The sequence below is a fragment of the Astyanax mexicanus genome, chromosome 1 (assembly GCF_023375975.1).
Source record: "Astyanax mexicanus isolate ESR-SI-001 chromosome 1, AstMex3_surface, whole genome shotgun sequence".
In the NCBI taxonomy this organism is placed as follows: Eukaryota; Metazoa; Chordata; class Actinopteri; order Characiformes; family Acestrorhamphidae; genus Astyanax; species Astyanax mexicanus.
Window position 1 is genome coordinate 14,368,174 of NC_064408.1, and position 19,297 is coordinate 14,387,470.

General features: G+C 40.7%; 1 protein-coding gene across 3 annotated transcripts in view; it reads right to left on the reverse strand.

Annotated features, from left to right (window-relative positions):
- camkk1a (calcium/calmodulin-dependent protein kinase kinase 1, alpha a) overlaps nt 1-18,383 on the reverse strand; it is a 165,089-nt gene extending 146,706 nt beyond the window's left edge. For all 3 annotated transcript variants that reach the window (XM_022665768.2, XM_022665764.2, XM_022665769.2), the window contains exon 1: nt 17,938-18,383. The gene's annotated coding sequence lies outside the window, so the exon portion shown is untranslated. The remainder of the gene's footprint in view (nt 1-17,937) is intronic.
- Between the last annotated feature and the right edge of the window lie 914 nt (nt 18,384-19,297).

Below are 19,297 nucleotides of genomic sequence, written 5' to 3' on the forward strand. Positions count from 1 at the left end.
CACTAAAATCCTCCCAATCCCGCCACTCGTTCCCTTCCTCTCTTTGCGAGGACTAATATCTCACACAGCTCATGAATAATAATGCAGCACGGAGGGGAATCCTCACACCAGAGGCTTGGTGTTTCTGAATTAATGCTGTGTGAATTCCGGAGCGCTTCCGCTGACCTCCTCCAGACTCCCGAACACAGACTCAGAGATGGATGTGGCTGAGAACTACATGAGGCCACCTGATAACACCACATGAGCTGCTGATGTTAGAGGAAAATGGCTCTGAGAGAACGAAAGCATAGCATACAGAGTAGGGGTCAGCAAAAGGTGGCATAAAACGTCTGGCCAGTGAGGTTGTGTGAACTATAATGGAAAAAATATATATATAATAAATAAATAAAACGCTTCTCTGGAGAGCTTTTGTTTACATCCCTCCCCCATCTCTCTGCTGCGTTCAGTGTGACTTTAGTTTCCACCTGTTCTCATTTTTCCACCTGTTTTTGGGCTCCCTTATGAGGGCGTTTTTCCCCATCTATGTCCCAATTCACTAGCTGGGGCAGACTGGGGCAGCCGATTCCGCATGAGGGGAGTTTATATGTTTATATATATATTTTTTTCTTTCGTCTTGAGTTTACTTGCTTTGAGATCAGCTGTTCTGCAATTGGGTTCAACAACCCTCTGGGCTGGAGAGCTACTCCATCCCATTACACTTCATTTTCCAAAATTTTTCCAAGATTTTTTGTTTGTACTTATTATTATGTTTCATTAGAACCCAAGTCTATTATACATTGGAGTACTCCTTTAAACCAGAATTTATATTCTGCAAACAAATGCATTTTAGCAGTTTTTTTCTGAGCTGGATTACTCTGTTTCTGTAGGTTATACTGAACCTGCATTATAAAGCCTAGAATAGCTGGTTAGCTGCAATGCTATAAGCCAGGCTTTTTTCTGCATTTCTAGCGCAGAAAAACGGGCCAAAGAGTCTAAAAGCGGAGAGGGTGTGCATTTCTAGCGCAGAAAAACAGGGCAAAGAGTCTAAAAGCGGAGAGAGTGCGCATTTCTAGTGCAGAAAAACGGGCCCAAAGAGTCTAAGAGCGGAGAGTGTGTGCAGTCGTAGCACAGAAAAACGGGCCAAAGAGTCTAAAAGTTGCCGTAATTAAGGAGTTTAATATTAAGAGACATCATGAAATGAAACATCAATTTAAAAAAAAATGTTGTTTACACAACACTGTCAAAGATAAAGACAGTTAGTGAAGTAAAAGGGTGTGTAAATTAAATAATCCGGAAAAAAAGTATTATTTAAAGTGGTATATTTCATTATTTGTTTTATTACAGAGTCTGTGGCCCGTGATTTCAAATATATTTCTCCTTCTGGCCCCCAACAAAAAAAGTTTGTACACCCCTGATTTAGGGGGTATCCAGCACAACAATCCAACACAACTGAGGGGTGAATGTAAAATCAGTTTCACTTCTCTCACACATGCTGTGTGCGTGTGTTTGAACATGCTGCTAGCTGCTGTATGATCAGCATGCATTTTCATACCATGCTATACCATAAAAGCAGTGTCTGCTGCAACCCGAGGTGAGAGACAGCGGGAGAATTTAATAGAGAGAAAGACAAAGGGTCAGACAGAGGGAAAGAGAGAGAGAGATGGAGGGAGAGAGAGAGAGAGATTCTGCTTTCTGACAGAGAGAGAGAATCATTTATGAACACAGAGCAGTGGACGCTGGTTAGCAATAGTGTCTCAGCGAGGGGGGAAAAAAACACAGACTGGATCAACTCTGTATTCCAGAGACCGGCGAACAGCCTGCCTGCCAACCTTCCAGCCCAGCACTGCCCACAGGAGGAGACAAGCCAAGACCTGCATAATATCATACCATCATTACTGCAACACCGGCCACACCACGCCATCATACGCTAATGACTCCTCTAATAAGCCAGCGTTTCACCAGTTATTTAATACATGGTGATGTTCTGTACACGTTCAGTAACAGAGAGAACTCTTTAACTCCGCAGACTGTGATCACTTTACATAATGAGGCTGGAGGCAGAGCGAAGTAAAGCGAATCAGAGTGAGGTAAAGTGACATCGGACAAGTCAGAGTGAGGCAGTGTGGTACAGGGAGGTAGAAAAAAAGGTAGACTGTGGAAGGGTGAGGCAGAGCGAAGTAAAGCGAATCAGAGTGAGGTAAAGAGACATCGGACAAGTCAGAGTCAGGCAGTGTGGTACAGGGAGGTAGAAAAGGTAGACTGTGGTAGGGTGAGGCTGAGTGATTTAGACAAGCAAGAGCAAGGTAGAGCAAAATATAGAAAAATGGTAAAATGAGATGGAGCAAGACAGAGTGAGGTAGAATGTGCTAGGGGTGAGGCAGAGTGAGGAAGATTGTGTGACCACCAAAGATATTAGTGTACACAATACACAAAGTAAAGAATAGGGCAGCAATAAATAACAACATACCAGATAGTAGAGCCAAAACCAGGGTCGGTACACGGTAAGACAAACTGGATAAATGGGGATAGGAAAGAGAGTAGACAAAGGAGGAAGCAAGGTCGGTATCTAAAGATCCACAACAAAACTAGAGGGCTAGGCAAGAGAGAATACAAAGAGCAGAAAAGAAAAGAGTCGATAAGAAGAAGACAAGAGAGTAAGAATAATGTGTCGTAACAGAGCTACAAAACTAGATAATACTCGGCAGAGAACAAAGGAAACAGAGGACTATATTATATACAGATACAAACAGGTGTGAGAAATGAGCAATCAGAAGGTGGGCGAAGCTGAACACGGCTGAACTGCAGTATCACGTGTTCAGTCGAGTCATTGTAGTCCGTGGGCTGAGAATGCTGGGAAATGGAGTCTTTTAAAGAACAATAGTCCTGAATGGGTAGACTGACACAGACACACCCACCCACCCAGAGACACACACAGACACATACACCCACAGACACATACACCCACAGACACATACACCCACAGACACACACACCCACAGACACACACACCCACAGACACACACACACAAACACACACACACACTGCGGAGCTGACAAGATCAATATGGTTGACTGGATTAATTACCTGCATTTGAGAGAGAGTGTGTGCTGAAAAAAACATGGGGGGAGGTGACTGAATGAGATAAAGAGAGAGAGAGAGAGAGAGAGAGAGAGAGAGAGAGAGAGAGAGAAAGAGAGAGAGAGACTGAAGCAAACAGACACTTGACTAATGTACAAACACAAATGGATGTTCCTTGGAATCTTGGAAGATCCCAGGAAGGAAGCAGACTGTGTACTCTGCAATACGATCTTACAGTGAAATACCACCTGCTCCAAAACTTATAGGGATTCGTAAATGATATCCTGTCTCATGACTTTTGCCATTTTTTGACAGAAGCTAAGAACTGATGACCATGGCTTTTTCCGTGCCAGTGTCTTTATATTTTTTCAGATTTTTCAGCGCAGGCATAAACATAAATGCACCAAAATGCGCACCATAAACCACATGAGCACATTGTCTCCTCTGATTGGTCAGAGCTGTCTGGGGCGGGAGAAACAAAATAGTAATTATAGTTAAAAGATCGTGTGTTTCAGCTCATATATTTGTGCAGTGTGAAGCTGCTTTAACACAGAATGCAGAAAAATTGAAACATTTTTTCAAAGGGACATGCAGCGCAGATGTGAGCAGTGAACTCTGCACATTACTGCGTGCATAAACAGCATGGAGCAGCAGAGAAAGCGTTTGCTCATAGCAGTATATTAGATTAGATTGCATTTTTTTTCAGCAGCGTAACTCAGTTAAATTGAAGTATATTTGATAGCTGGGTCTGATTGAGACCAGTGAACCACTTAAAAAAAATAATAATTGCGTTTTGGGAGGGGGCGGGACAGATGTCACACCTGCCCGCACTGCACCTTTAAGATCCACCTCTCCTGAGTATTGAGGCCGACTCCTCCCCTCCCACACACCTGTGGGAGATTACACATCTACAGGACTATACAGTGAGTCCAAGAAGTATTTGATCCCTTGCTGATTTTCTTTGTTTGCCCACTAATAAAGACACTATCCTTCTGCACTTTTAATGGTAGATATATTCTAACATGGAGAGACAGAATATCAAGACAAAAATCCAGAATATAATTTTAAAGAATATATTTTAATTAATTTGTATTTCAATGAGGAAAATAAGTATTTGATCCCTCTTGCCAAACACACTCAATACTTAGTGGCAAAGCCTTTGTTTGCAAGCACAGCGGTGAGACGTTTGTTGTAGTTAACCACAAGTTTAGCACACACACCAGGGGGAATTTTGGCCCACTCTTCTTTGCAGATCCTCTCTAAATCATGAAGGTTGGTGGGCTGTCGCTTGGCAACTCTGACCTTCAGCTCCCTCCATAGATTTTCGATCGGATTGAGGTCTGGCGACTGGCTGGGCCACTCCATGACCTTAATGTGATTTTTCTTGAGCCAATCCTTTGTTGCCTTTGCTGTATGTTTAGGGTCGTTATCATGTTGGAAGACCCAACCACGGCCCATTTTCAGATCCCTGGCAGAGGGGAGGAGGTTGTCCCTCAGGATTGTGCGGTACATGGCTCCATCCATCTTCCCAGTGATGCGGTGAAGTAGCCCTGTACCCTTGGCAGAGAAACACCCCCAAAACATTATGCTTCCACCTCCATGCTTGACGGTGGGCACAGTGTTCTTGGGGTCATAGGCAGCATTTTTCTTCCTCCACACATGGCGGGTGGAGTTGAGGCCAAAAAGTTCAATTTTGGTCTCGTCTGACCACAAAACCTTCTCCCAATAACTTGGTTCATCTTTCAAATGATCATTGGCATACTTGAGGCGCGCCTCCACATGTGCTCTCTTCAGCAGGGGTACCTTTCGGGCACTGCAGGATGTGAATCCATTGTTGCGCAAAGTGTTGCCAATTGTTTCCTTGCAAACTGTGGTCCCAGCTGCCTTCAGGTAATTTGCTAACTCCTGCCGAGTGGTTGCAGGACGATTTCTGACCGTTCTCAGCATCATTGCCACCCCACGAGGCGAAATCTTCTTTGGAGCACCGGGCCGAGGTCTGTTGATTGTCATGTTATACTCTTTAAACTTTCTGATAATTGCACCAATAGTTGTTACTTTCACATCCAACACCTTACTAATCTTTTTGTAGCCCATTCCAGCTTTGTGAAGGTCAACAATTCTGACTCTGAGGTCCTGTGACAGCTCTTTGGTTTTACCCATGTTGGAGACTTGAAATCTGTGTGATCTGTCTGATTCTGTGGACAGGTGTTTTTCACACAAGTGATTAGTGAGAACAGGTGGCTTCAGGTCAGGTAACAAGTTGATTGGGAGTGTCTAACTGGTCTGTAAAAGCCAGAACTGCTAATGAATACTAAGGGATCAAATACTTATTTCACTCCATGAAATACAAATCAATTAATATATATTCCTTAGATTTATTTTCTGGATTTTCTTTTTAATATTCTGTCTCTCCATGTAAGAATACATCTACCATTAAAAGTATAGAATGATCATGTCTTTATTAGTGGGCCAACGAAGAAAATCAGCAAGGGATCAAATACTTCTTGGACTCACTGTATATACTAGACTCATGCACTGCCAAGTTGCGAGATATTGCCACATTGTGTCTTATCGAGCGTCATTGTTGTTACTGTTTTCCTGGTTTTTTTTATCTATTGCTTATCCTTGACTACGATTTTTGCCTAGCGTGTATTTTCTGGTTTTTTGGACTTTGCCTGTTTTTTGACTTCGATTTTTGCCTTCTGATTTGGATTAATAAACCTGTCTGCGTTTGCATCCAAACTCCCTGGTTGGTTTCTTACAGATTATGGCAGAAGTTGGGGTCAAATATGCCTTGGTGGCATAATTAATTGCATTAACGATAATGATTTAAAACAGAAAGCCCAAGTCAAAACCATGCTAAAATACATGGCTACCATTCACTGTTGTAACGGCGTAACAAGACAAGCCCCTCGTAAAAAGATCAAATGTGTTTGTTTTACTCTAAAGCAAAGTAACAGGGTGGTAAACAGGGTTATTAAATGACATCTTAGCATAAATCCCCTCAACCGAAGTCATAAGCTTACTATTTAAACATTACTAAACAATTTTAATGCTTAATAAAGACATAATATGGCATATCTTATGTATACAATTGAACGTACTACATATTTTCTGTATTTTCCCTTATTTTCCACGGTTACTGAACAGAGACTGAACTTTCTTTAAAAGCATGTCTGACAGGTCTGCTTATTACTACTATTATAACTCCAAGATACCACAGATCCTCACAGGTCCAATTACAATCAAGAAAGAGCAACACACACACACACACACACACACCACATGCACACAGAAATAGAATACAGTGAGTCATGTCCAATAATCTTACAAATTAAAGCCACTCAAAAAAACAGCCTTTCCACAATTCTATCACTTGCTCTCTTTCACACACACACACACACACACACAAGCACACACACACACACACGTAGTGTGGTGCTGATGATAATAAGCTTTGTTCCTGCTCGGCGCGCTACGCCACCTATTCTACCCTGTAATTAGTGTAACACTTTACACAGCCTGATGAAGACACAGCCCAGATCTAAACATCAAAGCCTGAATCAAACAGCTCCACACGGCTCTGTGGAGAAATTTAGCCCACGTTACTCACAATTATACATCCCACAGAGCGGAGGGGCACATGACGCATTCATGCCCCTCATATCTGTTTCCTCTGCTAGATTTATATTCCTACATATGTGAACACGATAACGATTTCCTGAATGAATACTGCTACATTACATTTCATTAGTATCTCATATTATGGCTGTACATCATAAATATATATATATATATATATATATAAAATCACAGTATATCATTTCAGCAACTTTAATAAAATGTATACACACACACAGTAATCACTAGGGCTGAGAATATAATCATGATATATGTCCACGATAATGATGATGTCACAAAAGTGTAATTCAGCGATTCTCAGGATATCATAACACAATTCTGTACAATATTTTATGTCATCTGTGTTACTGAAGAGGATAAAATACTCATAAATAAGAAAAAAAAAATACACAGAATTTCACAACCAATATTCTTTACAGCAGGTTTACCCTATTCATTTGATTAGCAGCACTACGTGGAGTAATAAGGCAAGTTTTATGGTGTTTTATTACAAAATATGACTACACTGACATCACACATCGATAATGTATTGTAAATGAAAACGATACTATATTTAAGTAATAGAACACGAGTGTGAGGGAGTGTGTTATCGCGAATAACATGGCGTTATTCTCAAGCTCAAGTGTTTTCACGATCTTTAGTTTTCTATTGCTTTTATACAACAGTTTTTTTTTTTTTTACAAAATAAATAAAGAAAATAAAAGACCCTTTGGCGATTTTTAGTTTACTCCATAATTTAAACAGAAAAACCGTCCCTTACACTGTGCCAAAATTTCTTGATGAACGGACCAACAGAAACTCTTCAAAATGACCTGAAATAAACTCTTTTTACATTGACTTCCATTGAAAGTTTGCAAAGTTTTTCTCTCTCCTGTAAAGTTGCTGTTTTGGAGATAAGTGTTTTTCATTGGACAGCGATGATATGCTTTAATATGAACTGTGCCTTCCGCCAAAAAGTAGCTCCACAACAAGTGAACTGTAACAGAACTGTAGCTACAAAACGGTGTATGGTTTATACGTTAGTTTGAAATTAAAAATAAGGGATTAAGGGGGAGATTAGTAAACATTAGGACCGTTACATAACGCTGAAACTCTCCTCTCCTGCTCTGCAGAGTCGTCTTCATGTGAAAGCTGCACGTTTCCGAGCATTTCTGCTTGTTTTGCTGATTGGTGTTGGTTAGGTAGCCGGCTGGACTGTGGTTAGGTTAGTGTAGCTTGATTTAGCTTAGCATTAGCTTAGCCTAGCCTGGCTGGTTACCGTTCCGGCTGACAGACTGCGGCCGAGGTGACTGATGGATTTTCTTTCTCTTTTTTCCACAAAAGATAAGCCAGCACAGCGGGCTGCGGGCGAGCGTGCCGTGGCTGGGTGCTAGCCTGTGCTGAGCTAATGCTAATGTAGTGTGAGAATGCCGTTCTGTTATCACAAAAATCAGCACAGTTAAAAGACTTCTCAACCAATCAGACTGTGAGGTCAGAACTAACTGTTGCAATATGTATATTTTGTCCCACCTCTAGAGGTTGTGTGTGCCTCGTGCCAAGCAAAATTACACTTTATTTTAAAACACAATTGGCTGCATTTATACATACCTACCAAAGGCAGATTTCATCTGCACAAAATTGTTTATTATACTATTGTGAATTCTTAATCGAAATGTATTGTAATAAATAAATAAAGCAACGTTTTCTGCTACAGTGCAATTTTGCTACTCTGCAATACATTTCTAATTCATTTCTAACTCTGTCCATATCACTGTAGATTAGGGGTGACTGTGATTTTATAAATCTATATTGTGCTAATAACAGCAGTGTTCTTTCTTAAATGCAGGATATTAAATTACATTTTTGTATACTTTACATGTTTACATTTGCAGAATATTTACTGCATACATATAACCTTCACTTATATTCACATATATATTTTATTATAGAATTTTTATTAGATTTTTTTTTTGCTACAATATATTATTTTAATGTAATTAATGTTAATGTTATTTATTTTGCTAGGTTGTTTTTGTATGCAAAATTAGGGTTCTGATAAGTTACTGTTTATTAACATTTTTTTAGTTTTTGTTTTTACTGAATATTTTTTAAATTAATACAATATTAACTTTTTTAATTTGTGTTTTTTACATTGCCAAGAATATATCGCTAAAAATACCCTTAAGTGTCATCATTTTTGGTCCATATCGCCCATCCCTTGAGTAGATAATCAAATGAAATTTTTACTACTTGAGTCTCAATTGAGTGTTTTTGGTTTGTTTTTACATAATTTTCTTGAAATTAATACAATATTTATTTTTTTTTTTTTATTTATGGTTTTCACATTGCCAAATATATAATCACTAAAAATACCCTGAAGTATCGTCATATCATTTCTGGTCCATAGTGCTCATTCCTAAATAGATAACCAAATGAAATTCTTACTACTTGTGTCTCAATTGAGTGTTTTTGGTTGTTTTTTATTGAATATTTTTTTAATTAATACAAAATATTTAGTTTTTTAGTTTACGGTTTTCACATTGCCAAGAATATATAGCTAAAATAGCCTGTAGCAACATCATATCAAATTAAATTCTTAATAATTGTGTCTTAATTCAGTTTTAACCAAAGTCTCAGTAAAATTGCTGAGTCGGAGGACTGCAGTGCTTTAGTTGTGTATTGGGACGAGGCCGGAGCTGCTGCTGCTGCTGCTTCACCTGCAGATCTATATCTCAATCGGACGCTCCCGGCACTGCAGCGCACTGACAGTAATGTTTAATTTGATATCCTGCTTGTTGTTTCCACACATCCTGCTGCAGGTTTGTTTTCAGGCCTTGTCGAGCTTGTTCTGGAACACGGTGGCGTAGCGAGAGGGGGTAAACCTCCTGCTCCACTTACTGTCTGACTCAGCACGAGCAATAAGCTCATAGCATTCTCCAGTTCTGCACACTACAGCTCTCCTCCTGCTCAAAGAGAAGCTCTGATTTGATGATGTGAACAGTGTGCAGCCCGAGTGTACTGAATCACACCGCCTCTGTCAGGGTGTGTTCGCGCGTGAGGCGCAGACGACAGGAGTGTGGAGGTTCCCGTCTCACCTCGGCTGCAGGAGCTGAGGATGAGAGAGGACTGGGAACAGAATGAGAGAGGGGGGAAACAGCACTGCACTGAGGGGAGGAGCTCTGCTTTAGATTGTCACAGGCGTTCTGCACGTTACCCATCAAAATGAGCCTCCTGTTAGCTGCAGGGCTAACACAAATTAAAGTACACAATGTACAATATACATGTTCAGATACATTCAATATTCGGTGGAATAACCCTGGATTTTAATCACAGTTTTCATGCATCTTGGCATGTTCTCCTCCACCAGTCTTACACACTGCTTTTGGATAACTTTATGCCTGCAGTCCTGGTGCAAAAATTCAAGCAGTTCAGCTTGGTTTGATGGCTTGTGATCTTCCATCTTGTTCCTGATTATATTACAAAGGTTTTCAATTTGGTAAAATCAAGGGGAAAAAAAAACATCATTAAGTGGTCTCTTATTTTTTTCCAGAGTAATACAGTGAGTGATACAGGTGAAATCAATACTCAGGTGATTGACTGGTGGAGGAGAACATGCCAAGATACCTGAAAACTGTGATTGAAAAACGGGGTATTCCACCAAATATTGATTTCTGAACTCTTAAAACTTTATGAATATGAATTTTTTTTTTTTTTGCATTATTTGAGGTCTAAATGCTTAGAATTTTTTTGTTATTTGTGCCATTTCTCATTTTCTGCAAATAAATGCTCTAAATGACAATATTTTTATTTAGGATTTGGGAGAAATGTTGTCTGTAGTTTACAGAATAAAACAACAATGTTCATTTTACTCAAACATAAACCTATAAATAGCTAAATCAGAGAAACTGATTCAGAAGCTGTAGTTCATAATATAAATATTAGCCTGATCGTCCAGCTCTAGTATTGGGTATTAATATACCAACAGCAAACATTATGTATTGGTATTGATTTAGGAATAAAATAAAATAAAAAAAACAGATCAGTGCGTCCCCAGTCCATCCCCAGCTGTACGTAATCTATCCATTATTTAGCGCCTGTGTACGCTTTCTTTAATTGACATGTAACTGCCAATAATTCAAATAACAATTAATCAATGTCCTGATAAAACCAATATATAACAGCACATTTAACTGCCTTTTTTAGCTATGAATAATTCAGATGCTTGTGGGTGGGCTTGGCATTGTTATGGCCACCTTTTAAAAGTGAGTCATTAACATACACTTATGATACCTGTGGTCTCGGAATAAGTACCCTTACAGTCCGAGAGTCTCTCTCTCTCTCTGAATGACCGGCCGACAGCACGCTGCAGAGCTCTGTTCTGAGTAATAGAGTCCTTTCATTGACCAGCCGGAAAAGGCCACAGTCTCATCGGTTACACAAAGATAAACACACACACACACACACCAAGCACACACACACAGGAAGCCTTCAGCACATTCATTCACACCCACCAGGAGTGGGCGAAGGCTGCCTGTGGTCGCGCCAAGAGCCTCTAATGCTGCTGAATTATGGTAGAGTGTAGAGTGGATTGAATGGAACCTGAGACTGTGCTGCCAGGCAAAGCATCCCCACTGCACTGAGCAGACCTCGATTCACACACTCCACAGCTTACACAAGAACACAGCGCAGCGGAGGACCGAGCTGCTCTCTGATAACGTAAGCAGAACTAGGGCTGAGGAATATGCTCCACCATATGCTATGCTATAAATGATCAGGAACCTCTCAACTTTTACTTTGTTTTGCTCGTGAATAAGATCTTAGTACTTTAAAACTGAGTATGAGCTGACGCCGAGGTGATCCGAGCTTAGTATCTGTATACATAAAGCCCAGAAACATCATTAATGCAAGCTATGCTAGGGCTGACAGTAGGGCTAAGCGACATGGCCCTAAAATAATATCAAAATATTTTAGGGTATTTTTGCAATGACAATATTCTTGGCGATACGACAAAAACATAGATATTGTTAAAATTAAATGAAAAAATATTTTACAGGGGCGCCGAGTGGTCCAGCGGTCTAAAGCGCTGCCACTATGAGCAGGAGGTCGCAGGTTCGAACCCCAGCTCATGCAGATTTGCCATCAAGCTGCCGGCGCTCAGAGGAAGCAAAATTGGCCCTGCTCCCTCCAGGTGGGTAGATGGCGCTCTCTTTCCACATCACTCCTACGGTGATGTCTGCAGCACAGGGCGTCTGTGGGCTGATGTATCAGAGCCAAGTCGCTGCGCTTTGTTCCGAGTGCGCTGTGATGCTACTCGGCAATGCTGCATCAGCAGCAGCTCGAAAAGAAGCGGTGGCTGACTTCACATGTATCGGAGGGAGCATGTGTTAGTCTTCACTCTCCTGGTGTGTTGGGGCGTTACTAGTGATAGGGGGAGTCCTAATGAGTGGGTTACAAAATAGAATACAAAATAGACAGCTTTTAAGAATATCTCAATATAGAGTTCTTTTTATAGTGTCAGAAGAATCAGAAGATTACTTCATAAAATTAAAGAGAAGATATGATTGAAAGATGGCACAGCCCTAAATCAATATTTACTTAGCAGACAGTCATGATGCTCTCAGTCCACAACAAAAAATCCAATTCCCAGCATGCACCCACACCGGACTTTCCTGACTCTGCTGATCACGTGACGCTGCGATGTTCTGCCCCCCCAGTTACTGATTGTTTGCACCTGGTCTGTCCTGTATATAGTTAGCTATATATCTAGTTAGCTAGCTCTTTAACAAAGCATTTCCTTTATTTTTGCCTTGTTTACAGATCTGTTTTGTATTGTTGACTACTCTCTTGCCTTGCCCTCTGTATTGTTTGTTCACCGTTGCCGACCTATTTTAGTGTATTGACTACTCTTTTTTTTTTTTTTTTGTCTTGCCTTTTTCCTGCTGGATTTACTGTGTATTTTGCCTTTCGCATTCTGGTATGTTGTTTATTTTTGCTGCCTTCCTGTTACTGACCTTGCCTGTCCCTAACTACCCCAGTATGCCCCCTTGTTACTAAACGGTGTGTTTGGTATCTGTTAGTGTATGGCCTTGGTTTGGTCCGTGTGACAAAGATATTGGGGAAAAACTGACATTGTGATATTGGCCTATGTTGTTCTGCAACATATTGTGATATAAATAAGTACAGAAACGTTTCACCTAAAATACAAAATACAGCAATTATAATATTTAAAACTCAATATGTGTATCAAAAATTAGAGTAAAGCATATGGTATTGCGAATTAACATTAAAATGCAAAGTTAAGTGAAATATGCATTTAAAATTCCTTGATCCATACAAGGTCACAAGTGTACCAGGAATTCACCATAGAAGGCAAAAAATACCATCTACTGTGGACAGCGCAGTACAATTAAGGTGGTGGTAATGATCGTGACCGGCAGCATCTGGCTAGAATTGCCAATGCAAACATCCTGCAGGTCAGTGTAGCATTTTTTTGCCTTCATGAGACGTGGCAAAAGTGATGGGAATGGGACACAATACTGATAAGGAAACAGTTAATAGCATATTATGTTGCAAAACATGATACTGCCGTTCTTTTGTATATCAATTTTTTCTTACACCCTTATTTATAGTGTTTAAAATATGATAATAGAGTCTGGCTGACTTCCTTGATCCCTCAGCTGCTAGTTTCTGTAAAATGCTGCAGTCAAAACACTTTATAACTATTTTATTGTGTCATAAATGAGCAATGTTATGACTTCACTCTGACAAGCTTGTATCTGCCCGCTTCTCTCTCAAAAAACACGATTTTTCCATTTGGTCACAAACAAACAAAGAAAGACATGCAGGCTGTTTTAAAGCAGGAAACACCAGATGCATATTACTGTACCATCAGACCATCAGTTTGCTGTCTGCAATTTGTTACACAAAATATTAGCGCAGTATAATCGTCAGGGTGAGCATGTGCAGTTGAGGCCTAACGTAAATGTTCGCCTCTCCCTGTTTTCTCCTCATTTCCATTCTGCAGCCGTTCTGTCAGCCTGTATGATACAACCGCATCCTTCAAGCCCAGCACAATCAATACACAGACATTAAATTCAGTGAGCCTGGCAAAACAGCAACACCAGAGTGAGAGTGTGCGTCTGTGTGTATTTGTGTTTGTGTGTGTGTTTTTCATTCTATCTCAATATTTCTACTGCACCCTAATCCCTCCATAATACCAGTCCTCAAATAGCTTATGTCTAAGTCAATGACTGCAATCCTTATGCAGCCCATAATGATAAACAGATCATTAAAAAGATTCGCCCCATCCAACACACTGTCTTTTTTACACAAGGGAGCGTCACTAAATGTCTTCTCATTCCCAAAACAAGCCAAGAGTAAGTTTATTACTATATGACTGGTTCAAAAACAAGACACAATCGACTTATTCTTAGGACATACAATGATCATGCATACCAATATGGTCACCTCATTGTTTTTACACCCATTATCCATATATATTTTTATGCTCCACTAATCATATAGAAGCACTTTGAATCGCAAGGACACTGATGTAACAGTGATTAGTATATTAGACCCAATCCCATTTTATTAAAGTGGCAGTCTGTATTATTTTATTTCTCAACTGAAAGCAGAAGCAAGCTTAGCCTAATATATTCATTCCAAAAACTGGGGTGTCGGGTCGCTTTTGGCAGAAGTTCTTCTGGCCACGTCACACGTCTTTACATACTGACGTCACATGTACAGCCTCTAAAAGAGGATCCGGCTCAGTTTTACTAAATGCGTGTAGCTGGTGGAGCAATGGAGACTTCAGAAGGGCAAACACATTCACCCATAGTAAAAACAAAGAAACAAAGGAGTGAAGTTTCTGACTGAGCGCTCTCTCTCTCTCTCTCTCTCTTTCTCTCTGATTGAACATAACCTGGAATCAGATTCATCCCCTCTAAAAGGAGACCGCATCACACCCGCCCAGTTTAAAATGATTCTTCTGCATGCTCGGTGCAATTACCCATTCTCACCAGAGAGGGCCCTAAATCCACCAATTTCCAAAACGTACAGACATCAGCTTTAAGAAACATATACAGATACGGCTATAGCACTGGAGCGCCAAAGATCAGCAACGAAGGTGCTGGATAACATGACTTTAGAAAGGCTGCAGGTGGTGCAGCTATTCATTCATTCATTATTCTCCATTCCTTATGTCCTCTGTAATAGGGAGCTGAAATTAGCTTTTATTCACTTTTATTTTCTTATATTTTTCCATCCCACCTTAAATCATGCAGCCTCTTTAAATAAAAAAAATCAACACTGTTATACGGGAGATGTAAGACCAGAATGTGCACATCATTGGAGCAATTTGGCCCAGTATAAGGGAAAATTACAGAACAGAAGATAAAAAAACATATAAAGGACAATATAAGACAAAAAGTATTTGCCCCAATTCAAAACACCATCTGTCGCATAATAAAGCAACATACCTTATATACACTCACCGACCACTTTATTAGGTACACCTGTCCAACTGCTCATTAACACAAATGTCGAATCAGCCAATCATATGGCAGCAACTCAATGCATTTGGGCATGTAGACATGCTCCGACCCAGTACTAGCAAGGTGTACCTAATAAAGTGGCCAGGGAGTGTAAAACACTACAGGTTTCTTATCTTTAGCCCCAATACAAGACAATTGTGGCACACGTTTGAGCTTTGCCCACATACACGAAAATCTCATTAGTACGTCTACCCCATTACAAGACAGGTGACTTATCATTACCAGAAGATGTGGCCCAATATAATATACCATGCATATAAAGGACATAAATAGCATCATATTTAGCCCCAATTTAAGACATGTGTCCCATGATTAAGAGTTCTGCCCTAATATAGGCCAACATATGTATATATCATGTGTACCATCGTTAGACGTAGAGATTTGCCCTAGTCCCCAATATAAGACAACAGGTAACTCATTATTAGGACATTTGTCCCAATATAAGACAAGTGTGGCACAGTTTTGAGATTTAAGACAATGACACATACAAGGCTTGTGAGATTGGTCCTAAAATAGGACACATGTCTCATCTTTACTAGATCTTCCCCAAAAGAAGACACCAGGTTTCTAATATTTGGAAGAGATTTTATTTTTTTGCACCAACATATAACAACATGCATCTCGTTCTGGGGTCATTTGTCCCAATATAAAACAAGACACTTCTTCTCATCAGATTTACCAAAGTACAAGACAATATAGTCTCATCATCAGGACATTTGCCCCCCCCATGTAGGAGACTTGCAGCCTTTCAGAACTGCACATATCCCAGCATGCCTGAGATTTGCAACAATGTAAGACAACAGGTTGCTTAATATTAAGGGATTTGATGCAATATAGGACAAATACATGACAAGTATCATTAGAGCATCTACATATCTAATCCATTTCAAGACAAAAACATTTGCCCCAGTTTCTCACCACTGGGAGATATGCTCCAGTTCAAGACAAAGGGTTCCTTATTGAGACATTTGCCCCATTCTAATCTGTTTAATTATCAGGGGTCTCATAAAGGCATTACACTATTTCGAGCCAATACATGACTCAAATCTCATTAGGATATCTTGTAAAACATAAGGAGAAAATAATTTTATCATTTAATTGCTCATGAAGATGAGAAAATAAGCTTAGTCCAAACAAATACACGTCACATAAGGACATTAATGCCAAAATGATCTGTTTTCTTACACAAAGAAAGCCAGTAAGCCAGCAGATATTTCACAGTAACATGTAGTTACATCATGTAATCCTCTACAGTCCAAAGTGTAGCTAAATACAACAGACCATTTAGACCCAGTTCACAAACTCAGCCCGCCTAAGATTCACCCCAATAAAAGACACCAGTTTACTCATCATTAAGAGGTTTGTCCCAGTAGCTATAAGACAAAAACAGCATCAGCACCAGGACAAGACCAGAACGGCAGCGCATTGAGATTGTCCAAATACATGATATGTCTCTGTCAGACATCTAATGGCATGTTGTCTGGTACAAAGGAAGCCAGCAAGCCAGCAGATGTTGTAACTGGCTACTATAACATACAGCTACATCATGTAATCCTCTATAGTCTAAAGAGTAAATACAGCAGAGCATTCAGATCCAGTTCCCCTTCATAACGGCCCACATTCAAGCCTGTCCATAAAGAGAAGATCTACCCCAATATAAGACAATGTGAGTCTCATCCTCAGGACATTTGTAATGCAAGACAACTGCTGCACTGTTTAGAGGTTCGTCCAAATATGCTAGATAAAAAAGTCTCATTAAGACATCTATCAAAAAAGAAAACAAGCCAGTAGATTTGCCCCATTTTAAGACAACAGTTTACTCATCACTAAGAGGTTTGTCCCAGTAGCTACAACACAAAAATAGTCCCACCACCAGGACAAGACCAGCATGGCAGAGTGCTGCTGAACTTCTCTGTAGGACATCTAATGCCAGAAAAAGGCATATTTTCTGACACAAAGAAAGCCAGCAGATATTGTAACTAGCTACAGTAACATACAGCTACATCATGTAATCCTCCACAGTCCAGTGTAAATAAGGCAGACCTTCATAACTGCCCACATTTCTGCCTGTCCATAAAGACGAACTCTCCCCCAGTATCTGAATACATATAAAAGAGTGTGTGTCTCATCCTCAGGCTATTTGCCCCAATGTAAGACAACTGCTGCACTGTTTTTGAGGTTCCTCCAAATACATGACAAGTCTCATTAAGACATCTACCCCCAATATAAGCCCAAAACTGGACTTATTGTTGAGACATTCTCTACTACAAAGAAAATAAACCAGGAGGCATAACTGATCTACCCCAGCCTGCCTGAGATTTGCCCCAATATAAAACAACAGTTTACTCATCACTAAGAGGTTTGTCCCAGTAGCTAAAACACAAAAAACAGTCCCACCACCAGCTGAGCTTCTCTGTAGGACATCTAATGCCAAAAAAGGCATATTTTCAGCAGATGTTGTAACCTGCTACAGTAACATACAGCTACATCATGTAATCCTCCACAGTCCAAAGTGTAGCTAAATACAGCAGATCATTCAGACCCAGTTCCCCTTCATAACTGCCCACATCCCAGCCTGTCCACCAGTGATGAACTTGAACTGCGAGTCTCCAACACGTAAACACACTTCCACAGATCTAATCACGGCGTTCAGACGTTAAATTTAACTATTATTTAATCAGAAACGTGGAAGAAAGTTTTCCTCACCGATTTCTCGCCGTCCTGGATCCTCGTTCTGAACCGACTCCGCTTGAATCACTGAACCGACTCAGTGATTCGCTGTTCAGCTGAAGGGCGCAGCAGGACCGGCGCTAAACGGAGGGACTGATCCGGACAGCGGTGCGCTCATTCCGGCGTGAACCGCCCCCGCAGCCCGGGGTCTGCTCAGCTCAGCTCAGGCTGGGGTTATGGTCTGAGTGGAGAAACACGTTCTATTCCTCTTTCTCTTTCTCTCTCTTTCTCTCCCTCTCTCTTTCTCTCGGGCGGGGAGCAGCAGGGAGCTCCGCGGGCTCTCGGCTGTGGGGGGGGAAGTTGGTCCGCAGGGCGGCGCTGGAGGTCCGCTCCCCCCGCTGCTGCTGCTGCTGCTTCTGGTGCTGGTGGTGTAATGCCCTTCCTGATGGAGCTGGCTGATAACCGGTGTGGAACTCTTCCATGCTCCGTTAAAACATTTTCTCCAGGTTCCTCCTGCTGGGTCCTAAAGCCCGCTAAGTTCTCTCACCTCCATTTCTTTCACAGAGGCGTGGTGGACAGATACACTATATAATAATGACAAAGATATCCACAACCTCCTATCCAAATTCCTATCGTGAAATTTCCTCACTACTAAAAATTCCACCGTTAACAGTCAGTAGCCATGTTTCCATCCAAACCTTTTGGAAAAATAATACGCAATTTTCAAATTCTGGCAGAAAATTTTTTTAAATCAAGCCTCGTTTCCATTCACTACAGTTATGCAAATAAACTTTCGATTACGTAAGAGAGGACGCCAAACAAGCATGGAGAAGTTTGATTCCATTTTTGCTCCTTCCAGAATTATTTTCAAAGACGCAGGGCAGGACGAGCGCTGGAACAGTTATTAAGGGCAGAAATCTCTGTGCGACCCCGGCGACATCCACCATATACCTGAGAGTGCAAACGAAGCAAACTTTTTCTGATCAGCTTTGGATTCGGCATTTTAAAATGTCCAAAACAACATTTGAAAAGCTGTGCGTCATGATTGGACCATTGTAGGGCCACTTATTTCCAGTCATCGTCTACCTGTGTCAACTGATAAGAGAATTGCCATCACCATATACAAGCTGACCACCTGTTCAGAGTATAGGGTAGTGGGTGAATCTTTTGGTGTAAGCGTGACAACAGTCCATCGTTGTGTGTACGCCTTATGCCAAGCAATACGAATAAAACTACTGAAACGGTACATTGCATTACCGGACGTGACAGAGGTGCAAGAAATAGCATAGTGCAATAATGTGGCGCACCATATACATCATCGTTTATGCGAAAAAACGTTTTCCATCCATTTTTTTCCGAAATTTTCCACCTCCTCCTAGCATAAAAATCTTTTTGT